The 13,507-nt window shown below is 38.5% G+C and overlaps 1 pseudogene; it reads left to right on the forward strand.

The window, feature by feature from the left end:
• The first annotated feature begins 668 nt into the window (after positions 1-668).
• On the forward strand, positions 669-7,965 carry LOC148978820 (uncharacterized; annotated as a pseudogene).
• Positions 7,966-13,507: the final 5,542 nt, after the last annotated feature.

The following is a 13,507-nucleotide window of genomic DNA, read 5'->3' on the forward strand; positions in this document are numbered from 1 at the left end:
CAGATCGGATTCAGGCCTCACTCATATGTGGTAATCAATCGGATATGAATCGCATACATGCATTTGCGTGTGTCATGTAAGCAGACAAATCAGATATTCCCAGTAAATGCGAGTTGTACATCATTAAAAAAGTGTGCGATTAAAGGCGCTATGGAAGACAAAGGATACACACATGCGGAGGTTTCATGTCTTTTGAGTGTTTGGGGCAAAGAGTGCAGGTAAAAATGCAGGGTTGTTAATGTTACAGAAATAAATCCGTATTTGAAGACATTTCAGGAGAAGGCACGGTTTTAAGCGCTAGTGGCTCCAGTGCCAACAAGGGCTCTCCTCTTTTGTTCTCCACCGTACAAGACCAGTGTTTTGATGACTTTGAAAGAAAAACACTGGATAGTTTATTCGCATCTGCATCCATTGCATTTCGTGCTGTTTTGCTTAATTTTCCGGGTCAGAACGTCTACATTTGGTAGTTTCAGCAGTGAATAGTGTAAATGCAAAAATCGGACACGGGTCACTTTTAAAAGATGATGTAAGCGGGTCGTCAAAAAAATTAGATATAGTCAGAAAATCAGATTTGGGCATCAAGACCTGCTGTGTAAATGCAGCCTTAGACTAGCATTGCTCAAGACCACTATCTAACTGTCACAGCACACTATTTAGTGGAGGGCAAAATGAAGCAAATAGTGCTGCAAACCAAAGCTGTCTACACAGCCCAGACCGGACATGCCGTGGCAGAGGAGATCAGCGACATCCAGAAAGTATATGGCATTTTTGACAAAGTAGTGGCTGCTACTGTAGATAATGCAGCAAATATGGACATAGCCATAAAAAGACAAAAGTTTGTGAAAATGGGCTGCTTTGCTCACACACTCAATCTTGCAGCACTGAGTCTCTACTCCCTTACTGCAGTGACTCAGTGGACCGCAAAGATCCGTTCCGTCATCGAGTGGATGAAGAGGTCCTCGATGGCAAAGGTTGTTCTGCGAGAGAAGCAAGATCTCCTCAGTAAGAATCACTGAATTTGTTTCATTTCTGACCACTGTGAATGCTATTTAATAAAAATGCCTTTTTTAGTAATGTAAATTTTGCATGCATTTAATTTTTTCTAGTGAAATAGATGATGTCTGAATGTAACTAAATCACATAAATGTAGTATGAGGTTATATTAAATAACTTCATACAACATTTATAATATCATTTGCTCCCTTTCGAAAGCTACAATCGATGCTGTGCTGCTCAGCACATTGGGAACGTCTTTAAACGTGACCAGCTGTGAATATTGTGTGTAACACGTCAATAGAATTGACCCGGAGGTAATATAGCCTCGGTCGATGACATCATCAGCGTGCACCCCCAACACGAGGCTATAAATAGATGAGCTGCAGGTGCATCGTCAGGTCTTTTGTCTTAAAGGAACACTCCGACTTTTTGGGACTTTAGCCTATTCACCTTATCCCCCAGAGTTAGATAAGTCCATACATACCTTTTTCATCTCCGTGCGTGCTATAAGTCTGTTTGACGCACCCACCGCTAGCCTAGCTTAGCACAAAGACTGGGTGTGAATGGTTGCAGCTTTCATACTAATCCAAATGAGTGACAAAATAACGCAAACGTTTTCCTATTTACATGTTGTGGTTTGTATAGTCACAGAGTGTACAAATATCAAGGCCATATGAGACACAGACATCTTTTAACCGTATAAATACTATATTTTCTGAGCACTGCTACTTGGGCAGAGTGATAACCATCACCTGAGACGCACCGTGACGAGGAGCAGAGAGTTCGCTCAGTGTTGGCGTAAAGAGTCAGCAATTACTAACGTTAGATAGAAAAGCATAGTTTATCATGGGTGTTTGCTTTATTGTATGAGCTGTGACAATAAACAGGTAATAGAGTACCATGATGTTTCATTGAATTCCAACCGAAAACGCATCCAGATTTATAAATATCACAGAACATGAATAAATAATTATTATTACAGGAATCAATATATTTTAAACGCAATTTATTAGCTGAACCAAATGTATTCAACAGTATATAATATACAGTATTGCATTACTAGCCTATAGGACAGAACAAGGGGAAAGTAATAGCACAAATTGTTTTTGCACAATGAACTCACAGCCTATTGTACCCTTTTGCACGCTCAAGTTCGTTATTTCCATGGTTATTTCAAATTTAGGCTACTAGGCGCGCCGCGCGCAGGGTGCAAAGTTCAACGCGCTCGTTTTTTTCCAAGCGCGTCCGCGCCGCATCAAGATAAAAACATATTCATACCCTAATCATATAATAGTGTCACTAACGTTACATTAGATCTGGCTAATGGCACTGTTACAATAGGTCATCTAAAAACAACGGAACACTTACCTCAGCCGCAGGTGATCCACTTGTCCTGTCTGTGCTATCGATGGGATGGCCGTATCCTTCAGCACATTATGGTCTGTGTGGCAAATTCCATTTTTTCAAAATAGTCGTCCTCATTGAAATGTACCGAGCAAACATAATGTCCCATGATAATCTATTTAGGTGTGTTTGGATAAATATCCAGAGTAAGTTAGCCATTTCTTCATTCAGTCAGCGTTTTTAGTTGGAATTCTGTGAAACATGGTATTACCTCCCCTGTTTACTGTCACAGCTATTTACAATAGAGCGAAAACCCATGACTGTAAACTACGCTGTTACTATTTATAAATTGCTGACTCTGTTACCCAAACACCGAGCGAACTCTCCGCTCCTCACCACGGCGTGTCTCCGGTGATGCGGTTATCACTCCGTCAAAGTAGCAGTGCTTCGCCTTCAGAGAATAGTTCCCAGGTTTTATACGGTTAAAAGATGTCTGTGTCTCATTTGACTTTGTTATTTGTACACTCTGTGACTATACAAACCACAACATGTAAATAGGAAAATGTTTGCGTTATTTTGCCACTCATTTGGATTAGTATGAAAGCTGCAACCATTCACACCCAGTCTTTGTGCTAAGCTAGGCTAGCACGCACGGAGATGAAAAAGGTATGTATGGACTTATCTAACTCTGGGGGGTAAGGTGAATAGGCTAAAGTCCCCAAAAGTCGGAGTGTTCCTTTAAGACCATTCTGCAAACACTCTCTCTTGTAAGAAATTATAGTCTGCCACTCCAATATAGATATATTGAAATGTTCCTTCACTTAAAAGAGCTTATTTATCATACACTCAATTCCTTACAATCTTAAAAGTATCACAGAGTCACGTTAATCACCTATAGCGTGGAAATGACAGCGGGTATTCGAGAACCATCTTGATTAGGGAGCTTCAAAGAGATGTTATCACCTTAAAGGGTTAGTTCACCCAAAAATGAAAGTTAAGTCATTAATTACTCACCCCCATGCTGTACCAACCCCGTAAGACCTTCGTTCATCTTCGGAATATGAATAAAGATATCACTGTGACATACTTCAGAAGTATAATCTACTAACTTTTGAAAATTTTAGATTGTTCTCAAATTTATGCACAGTTTATAAAATTTTAAAAGGTCTGGCCCCCACATGTTTGCGTGAGTTTATCTGTTACCGTGGCTCTGTGAGGACCACTAGACTAGATTCTGTATATAGCTGTACTGTACCCTTTCGCTATTCAGCATTTGGGCAGACAGCCTTTTCTATCAAAGCTGCAATACAATGGAATATAATTCCAGACAATATAAAAACATCTGATTCGTTTGGGCACTTTAAAGATAATATAAAAAAACATTTAAAATTTTCGCAACAATGTATCCACTAATTTATTATTAAGTAAAATTATTTTTCAGTCACATTTACCTTTTTATTATAGGGTTGAGAAGGGGTTGTGGGTGGACATATCGTTGTATGTTGTGATTTTAGTGTGTGAGTGTGTGTGTGTGTGTGTGTGTGTGTGTGTGTGCGCGTGCGTGTGTGCGTGTCAGTGAGGTTATTAAGTACATGTTATATGCTCTTGAAGAATGTTGGATGTTTTATGTTTGATATGCCAAATATTCTTGAATAGTATTGATATTTTAATTTGTGTCGTATGTATCTGTATTTATTTGTGCCGGGGGACTGCAGATGTAAATTAGCCTAAGGCTAACTCTGGTGTAATGCATCAAATGTTTACATTTATGTTATTAATTGCACATGGTCCCTTTAAATAAAAATCAATACAATACAATACAATATTTTTGATTGAATCTGAGAGCTGGATCAGTCCTAGATAGACTGCATAAGGGACTGGCTCTTGACGGCCCATAAAGTCATTAAAGAAAAGGTTTAAATATTCCATGTGCCTACAGCGGCTCAATTATACGTTTATCAAGCGACGAGAATACTTTTTGTGCGAAAAAAACATAAATAACGACTTTATTCCAATATTCCATTATTATATAGTCGAGGACGTTCTCATTCGTCTACTTCTTGTTACCGGCTGCTCACCGCTTAGGAGTTTTACCGCCCCCTACCGTATAAGATGATGTGCTGATATAGCTGGAAGCGCAAAACTTTCTGTTTACAAGCATAGGAAGATGCGCGCTGTACATACGCTTTTCAATTAGCGTATTTTCCGCACTATAAGGTGCACTTAAAAGCCTTTAATCTTCTCAAAAAACGTCAGTGTTCCTTATAATCCGGAGCGCCTTATATATGGATCATCATTTTATACGGTAGGTGGCGGTAAAACTCCTAAGCGGTGAGCACCCGGTAACAAGAAGTAGACGAATGAGAACGTCCTCGTCTCAGTTCTCGCACATGCGCCCATAAGGAAGTAATGGAATAGTGGAATAAAGTCGTTATTTATGTTATTTCGCACAAAAAGTAGTCTCGTCGCTTGATAAAGTTATAATTGAGCCACTGTAGGCACATGGAATATTTAAACCTTTTCTTTAATGACTTTATGGGCCGTCAAGAGCCAGTCCCTTAGGCAGTCTATGGAGGAGTGATCTAGCTCTCAGATTCAATCAAAAATATCTTTATTTGTGTTCCGAAGATGAACGAAGGTCTTACGGGGTTGGAACAGCATGGGGGTGAGTAATTAATGACTTAATTTTCATTTTTGGGTGAACTAACCCTTTAGCTGAGAATGTTGCATGTTTTGATCGGAGACAAAGTACAAAATTCAGGTGACAACAAAGTATGGCAGTTGGTTTTGCAACTTAGAGAGGTTGTGGACCTCAGTTGTGCACCTGCAATTTGAAATGGCCAGATAGCCTACCTAAGAGTTCTGATTGATGAATATTTGCATTGTCAAATGCAAACCTTTCCTGACAACCCACTGAAGCCATAACATCATTATGTCAGTCATTATCCCTGAGCTCATTATCCAGTTTGGCCACATATTCGCCTATGGACTTTAAGATTCGAGAGCAAACATACATATTTTAAGCAGTGTTTGAGAAAATTGCGCAACTTTAAGAATCCATGTTCTACTCTTGCAGAGAGACATCAGCTTCCGTAGGAGTGACCTTCTTCCCTCTAGGTGTCTTCTTCACTGGAGAGGGGCACACAGTTTTCCTCAGATGACTACAATGATGCAATCATAGAAGCAGTTGCACATCACAATTTTGAGTCCACAAACACTCTGATAGCCAATGAAGTGACTGTGAAGGGGACAAAATACAGAAAGTATGGAATGTGGAAGAGCCATCACAGAATACTTCAGGGGAAAACCTACCAACAAAGATGTCAATGATATCCTCTCTAATAGTGAAGATAATGAGATGGCACTTTGTGTTGTTCAGCTGCTCATGGCACACTTTGGAGAGGCCCTAACTGGGCTGATCCTTCTTACAGATGTAAGTTTTATTTTTTCTTTCTAGCCCTGTGTTTTAAAGGGTGACTCCACCAGTCTTAAGTGTCCAGAAACCTAAGGTGTGTACTAGTTTTGGGGAGGACTACAACATATGTGAAAAAAGTAGTGTAAATTATTTTGTGGGGCTCAGAGGAAGCTACATGTAAGCTGATAAATGACCTTTATAGCTGTGTCCCAAAGTGAAGGCTGTGTCCTTCGAAGTCCGTATTTGAAGGCCGATTGGCCGCGTTTGAAGGCCGATTGCGTCACAGCGGCGCGACGAAGACTGTCCCAATTCAAACACTGCACCCTTCGGAGGCCGCATTCGAAAGCAGATTGCGTCACAGCAGTGCTAAGAAGACTGTCCCAATTCAAACTCTGCACGCTTGGAAAGCCACTTGCGTCACCGCGGCGCGACGAAGGCTGCTCAACTTTGGTATGTCATTCAAATGTTTCTCGGACAAACGAAGTGTACAAAAATGGACACTTCGCGGCCTACGCTTCCCCAGAATTCACAGCATGCCGGTAACGAGCAGGTGACGAGGTGCAAATGGCAGGTTATAAATGAAATGTAAGTATTGTGAATTCATTTATTAAAATAGCTAGCGATATATATAAGGCATGTGGACCATGCCCTGAACCCCTATAGTTAAATGAAGCTAAATTATAAAATGCTGTTCTTGCTTAGTTTTTTGGTCTTGTTTCTAGTATATATTTAATTAAAAAAAAAATATCTGCCAAAGGGTGTAAGTAAAATAATCGTTTCATTTAAGATTATTTAGCTTAACCCATTAGCAAATTATGGTTTTGTTAAAAGCAAAAATTCACTTAATTTTAAGTTATTTTTCCCCAAAACAAGAAATGTTTTATTTGTCTAGTAGGCTAAATGCTTCTTGATTTTAAGAAGTTTTAGATGTTTGAACTAGAAACAAGACAAAATATTTTTAAAAAAATTTGCAGTGAAGTTCAAGTAGGAGGGTATATTCAACTAAATAAAACCGCAGCACAAATCCAGCTGAAATGTGGTAGATAAACATTCCTGTGAACATAGCAGTGTCTGCAAAACATTATTTAATTTACCCGAAATAGCTAGCAAAACAAGTGTTAACCTCATGGAGTTTCTTAAAAAAAACCTGCAGCTTCATTTATCAGGTGGTCTGAGGCTAAACCTGTTGTAATATTTTTTGTTTCAGGGACCAAGGAGCAGACCGCTCAATTTATCAAATTACGGGCCGAAAATGAACATCTGTTCACAGGGGCCAAAAACTCGGCCACTGTGGCTTGGAGGTAAAATCATTAACCATTTGTAATATTTCCACTAGCAATAGCTTGTATGCAAAAATTAGCCCTCACCCTGTACAAAGCCCACAGCAATGAGACAAGAATAAGTTAAGGCAATAAGGTCTTTCACTTAGTTTTTAAGCAAACTTGATGATCCAGGAATATAATTTCTGGGGTACTTTGTATGCATGTATTGCTGTGTGATTTTTTTCTAATGTTAAGATTGCACCCCTGTCTTAATATTTTTTCGTAAGTCTTTCTTTTTCTCCTTTTTTAGGAGAATTCTGGAGGAAATGGACCTGCTAGGGAAGGTCACTCCCTTGCAGGCCAAAAGAAAATGGGACAACTTTAAAAAAAAAAGTTGTTGTGGTGTTCTTGTTAACAGCAGGTATGGTGGCTCTGCTTTATAGCATTGCAAGTGTCCTGGGACTGGTGAGGGGGTGAGCAGGAAATCCACTGCTGCAACTTGGCCCTGGTTTGTCCACATGGATGAGGTCTTGGGACAGAGGCCTTCCAACAACCCCCCTGTCCTAATTGCCTCCATCCCTGAGGACAAGCATGGGCCAAGTTCAGCAGTGGCTGACCAAGTTAAAGCCCCAGCCCCTGACCCAGCCGCGGCCGCACCAGCCAACAGAAGGAGAGGCAGAGGCAATGATGAGCTCATTGAGCTTATCAGGGAGGACATGAGGTTTCAGAGGGAAACGGAGGAGAGGAGAGCCCAAGAGACAAGAGAGCGGATGGACAGACTCTTTTCTCTACTTGAGAGAATGATTGAAAAACAATAATTTATTTTTTTTATGTTTTTTGTCACTGATATGTGTAATTTAAGTTATTTATAAATGAGGCAAGGCCATTTTTGTAAATTGTTTATTTTTGTTATGCAAGTTTACGTTAGGAAATAAAACAAGTATTATTTTTCTGAACATTGTTGACTTCTATACTTTTTTTTTTTGCATTTAAAAAGGAAAATTATTTCAAGTTCTTTTCACAAATATTTACAACAATAGGAAAACAATTCAATTTAAGGATACATAAAACAGATTGGAAAAACAACAAAATGTATGCTTTCAGCTGAACAGGTAGACCCTGATGGTACTGCTGGGCCAGGATGGCCTCCACAATAGAGACCCTGGTAAGACCTCCTGCTGGTGGAACATCATCTGGGATGGGCTCCAGTCCAGAGTGTTTGAGTGCATATTTCCACTTTCCACTAAGTTGTTTCAATAGGTTTGCAGGGCTGACTCAATCAACGGCTGCCATCTCACTGAGATAATTTAAAAAAAGGAAAGAATAAAATAAATTAACTTGTCTTCAATTCAAAGCGTACAATATTTCAACATTTAAACCCATTCTATGGACATTCATTTGAGGTTTCTCTGACTTGCCTGTTACAAGTAGTCGTGTTCGATGGGAACCTCCTCCAGGGCAGACACCTCTGCAGTCAGCCGGTCTCGCCAGGGAGCACCACTGACAGTCTCCAAACCATGCTCCCCCTCATCCTCTGCATCATCCTCTTCATGCTCATCCTCCGGGGGCATGATGTCACCAACCCCAAGGCAGATGTTGTGGAGGACGGCACAGGCTGTGATGACACTGCATTGAAAAAACATAACAAGAAATGATATGGTCTAGAAAAAATATGTATTTCAACGATGTCATGCTGTATTTTCAATTCACTTACATGAGGTACAAAGGTGTGGTGCACCTCCAGCGCTTTCAGGAAGATGGCCCTGAACCTGGTCTTCATCATCCCAAAAGCACGCTCTATAATGGAGCGTGCCGTACTGGCCTCTTGTATGGAGTGACGAGGGGGAGCGGGTGTTGGAGACATGGGTACCCTCCGTCTGCGAGGATGAAGTGCCCTGGAGGAGGGTACACTGAGCTGTACAGTGGGCTGTACCGAAGCACTCGTGCGTCATGCACTGACCCGGGCCAGCCCACGTAGGTGTCATAATGTAATAATGTGACGGCACATGCGCATTTCATATTTTCCTAACGTCTTGTACCGTTAAACTTGGTATCACGTGGATGAATAATCATGCAAATGATATGCAGATGAGGATATGCATAGTAAAACTAGGCGTTGTAATCTCCATATATGGTTATTTCGGGGAGGAGTCGCAATAAATAAATCTGAAAACTTTTGTGCGTACGCAAATTCTGCCTTATGTGCGTACACACACTTTAAGGATGAAATCTACGCAAAGTTTTATACATGAGGCCCCAGGAGCTCCACGCTATCTGCGCTTAATCACAATTAAAGGTTGGATGACACCAACATTTGTAACGGTACTTGCTGCTGTGTTTGCAATCTACAGTACTACATATTCAACCTTCAGTATTAAGATGAGGCTGAATATATATGGATATATACAATTCAATTAATGTGTTTGTATTTGCTGTAATGTGCTTTTTTTTTTGCATAAAAGGGTTTTAGTACTGTACATTTCAAGCCACAACACACACAAAGACTGTATTTTGTTGGACTATAGGCTTTATTATAATTCTATTTGATGTCACTTCTATAACTCATTCAAGTCCACTCTATTTGTGCAATGAATTGCATTTAATTGAATGTACACAAAACAGTATGTTGTTGCAACCCCACTCTGATCTCAGACTATTTTTATTTCAAACCCTTCGTTGGTAGAAATCCAGAGAGAGGGACAAAGGCCAAAAGGGGCAAGGTTGTTTCCAAGAAGAAAGGTGTCATCATCCAGAAGAAGCTCTTCTGTAGTAAATACACACGTCGCCACACTACTGAAGAATCTCCTTGACTTTGAATGGAACTTCAAATACTGTAGATCGGTGAGCTCTTTAATCTCGCTCTCTTTGTTTTGACAGTCTAGCATTGCCACAAGAAAACTGGTATTAATAACTTTATAATCATTAGCTTGGAGTGTATACTGTACATTCCTGATTGTATAGTTCATTTATTATTATGATTATGATTGTTTGTTGTTGTTTGATAGTAGCAACACTGGAATAATGCTGCAGAGAGGACCAGCGGCTACCAAAGTGATGGTCATCTCTCCCTGATCCACTAGAACTAAGACGTAAAAACACAAGCCTACCTCACAGGACCATTTTAAGAGGTAACCTGCAAGTCTAGCTTAAGCCGCCTTTCCACTGCACACGACAAACGACAGCCGTCGGACCGGAAGTCATTCATTTCAAATGGAGAGTCGTACGGGAGCTGCGGGGAGTTACGATCATATGCGTATGCGGAAAATTCGGATCCGATTTGAGCTTTGGATCCGTTGAAATATCTGAACTTCTGCGGCTAGACCGTATGCGACTGGCCGACTGGATGTGATGTATTCTTCTAATCAAAACTATGAGCACAAGGCTAGAATTACCCATATTTGGTAACATTTTACTTGAAGGGGTGTGCATAAGACTGACATGACACCTTCATAACCATGACATGACATATGAAGTAAGGTTTTTGCATGTTTATGACAACTGTTATTAAGTGTCTTTCACTCAATAATGACATTTTTTATGCAAATATGACATTGTTTAAAGATGTCTTTGTTATGACACCTTGACATAAACCATAACATCATAACTTGACATAAAATTAAGTTAAACTGTCATGTGGTTGGCTTTGACATTGGCTGTCATGAGGTCATTATAATTGTGTCATGAATATTTTTCGTGACCTCAACTACAGTGGTACTAATTGAATTTGTCATTAAAAAGTTATAATGGCTTCATGACAGTCAATGTCAAAACCAACGACCTGACAGTTTAATGTAATGTTAACCAATAAAGCTAGGTGGTTTTTTAAGTTTGATCATTAGTCTGCTATGTCATGTTTATGACGGGTTGTGTTGTCTTAGTAATGTCAAGTTGTCATGACAAAGACACTGACAGGTTATGATGGTTAATCATAACAAAGACATCTCATACAATGTCATATTTGCATTAAAAAGTCATAACTGAGCAAATGACACTTAATGACAGTTGTCACAAACATGCATAAAACTTCCTTCATATTCATAATATATGTCATGTCATGATTATGAAGGTGTCATGTTAGTCTTATGCACACCCCTTCAAGTAAAGTGTTACCCAATATTTTAACTCTTTAATGTTTTTATGTACACGTTCTTTGTGTAAAATGTCAGTTATTATTAACTATAGCAGAAAAAATATTTTATAATTATTAAATCAATATTTATATTGATTAGCTCTATAAAATCTACTATGTTTTTATTTGAGATGTATTGAGGGTCATTTGTTTTGTGTAGCTATATTCATTAAAATCATTAATTTTACCATTGTGAAAATCCGAGGGTAACGGTTGCTTCACAACCAATTTCAAAGTTCCGTGCGACTGACACTAAGGGGAGAAATGCGACAATCGTATGCAAATGTCGTGTGCAGTGGAAAGGCGGCTTTAAAGTTTCATCTCTAAATATTTTTGATGCATATTGTCAAAATGTTCTACTGTACTATAATAGTTTCAAAATGGCCTTAACGCATATTTTCAAAATGTCCTTAGGTTGGTTTTCCAGATGTTGCCAATCCTGCATATGTTCAAAATGCTATTATAAAAGTATATTTTACAGACATCAGAGAATACATTTCAGATTATGTAAATCTTTTAAATTGACTGACTTTTGAGGACATTTTAATCACTTTAATCTAGTTTGCAACTAGAAATCTCTCCTCAGCGTCGTCCAACAGGGTTTATTTTCTTTTTTTTTTTTTTTTTTTTGGTATTCATGGTGACATTGCTCTTTGAAATAAAGGTATTTGATTTTGACGTTTTTATTGCTTATTTTGCATAATATTCACATCACTCTGTTATTGCTTTTAAGGACATTGTGATAGATTTTATATTTCTTCCCCTTTTCCATAATGTACCATCATCTGCGTATAAAGCAGCTACCATTCCTAATTCTATTCCATTACAAATACGTTAAAAAGTATTGAACTAATTACGCTTCCCTGCAGTAATCCACACCCTATTTTGTATGATTCTGACACTTCATTTCCAACCTTAACTTTAAATGATCTCTTAATAAAAAACTGCTGTATCCAGTTAAACATCCTTCCTTGCCTCTCCATTTCTTGTAACTTGATTAAGAAGTATTCTTTCCACACTGTATCATAAGCTTTTTCCAATGTCGAAGTGTACTGTTATTATATTCTCTTTTAGGAAAAATGCCTTTTCTATATCATTACTAAATATTGTTAATGCATCCATTGTTGATCTTTCCTTTCTAAAACCACACTGATATTGACTAATCATGTTATTATGTTAAAGATAAAATGATAGTCTATAAGCTATATCATTTTTTTTCCATCAGTTTTCCTAAATTGGATGTTAGAGCTATTGGTCTATATAACACTAAGCGGTTGTTGGATCTTTTCCAGGCATTATACATGCAAATACATTTAAAATGATTAAGTCTTAGCCTACTTACAGGTTGTGACCCAACCTCTGGTTTTAAAGTTGGAAGTGCTTCATGTTTTAGTAATAGTTTCTTATTGAATTCGTGGAGATTCTGGAAGCTGTCTCTCGTAAAATGCGCAGCACAGAGAGCTAAATTGCGATTAAATTACGATTGTAATTTTCAGGAACATAATCAAACATAAATTCTATCCATTGTTGACGAAATACAACGTCCGTGGGAAGCCCGAACACAGAAGACCTGCAGCTGGGTGAACATAACACACTTTCGACGAGCCACAGAAATATGGCCATGTCCTTTTTTGCATATTCCGGAGGGAGGGTTGATGCAAATGTGTGGGTTAGTTACGTATAAAACCTGTTGTAGTCCCATTCAAGTTGTTTTTGTAAGCATTAAACTTCCTGATTTTTAAAAGACGATATCTCTGCTTACATTGAACTTTCAGCGCTGCAACTTTGCAGATAATGTTCATGCACTAAGAGCAACATTACACACTATTTAAAATGAAAAAAGTTAAATCGCAATCAACCACCTCTTTAATTACTTTCAAAATATTTTGATTTTGTTGCTATATTACTGTTCCAGTACCACAGACATATTACATTTAAAACTGACAAATCAATTTAATATTCATTAATTATTTTACACAAATGTTGATCATATATTATTAACTGGCCAATTATAAACTCATTTATAGCAGGGTTTTTTATTTTATCAATTTTTTATATAAAGTATTTTTTTTTAAATTATTTGTAATACTCTTCTCACCTTTATGTTATAGCCATGCAGATTTACTGGCTCGACTAACTAGCTGAACTCAAATTCACTGCAGCAGGACGGACACTCCTGATTCACACAACAACACCAGGAGAATATTCATAGGAAATCATATGCATCGGTTTATTACATAGGCAGTCAAAGACAACTAAATCAGAATTCAGTAAAAAAAAAAAGCAAAAAAAAAAAAAAACCCACAAAGATGAAACGGGCCAATTCCTGATGTCCATGAACACGAGGCCTGTTTGACACAC

This window comes from Pimephales promelas, chromosome 5 (genome assembly GCF_988280905.1).
Source record: "Pimephales promelas chromosome 5, fPimPro1.hap1.1, whole genome shotgun sequence".
Taxonomy (NCBI): domain Eukaryota; kingdom Metazoa; phylum Chordata; class Actinopteri; order Cypriniformes; family Leuciscidae; genus Pimephales; species Pimephales promelas.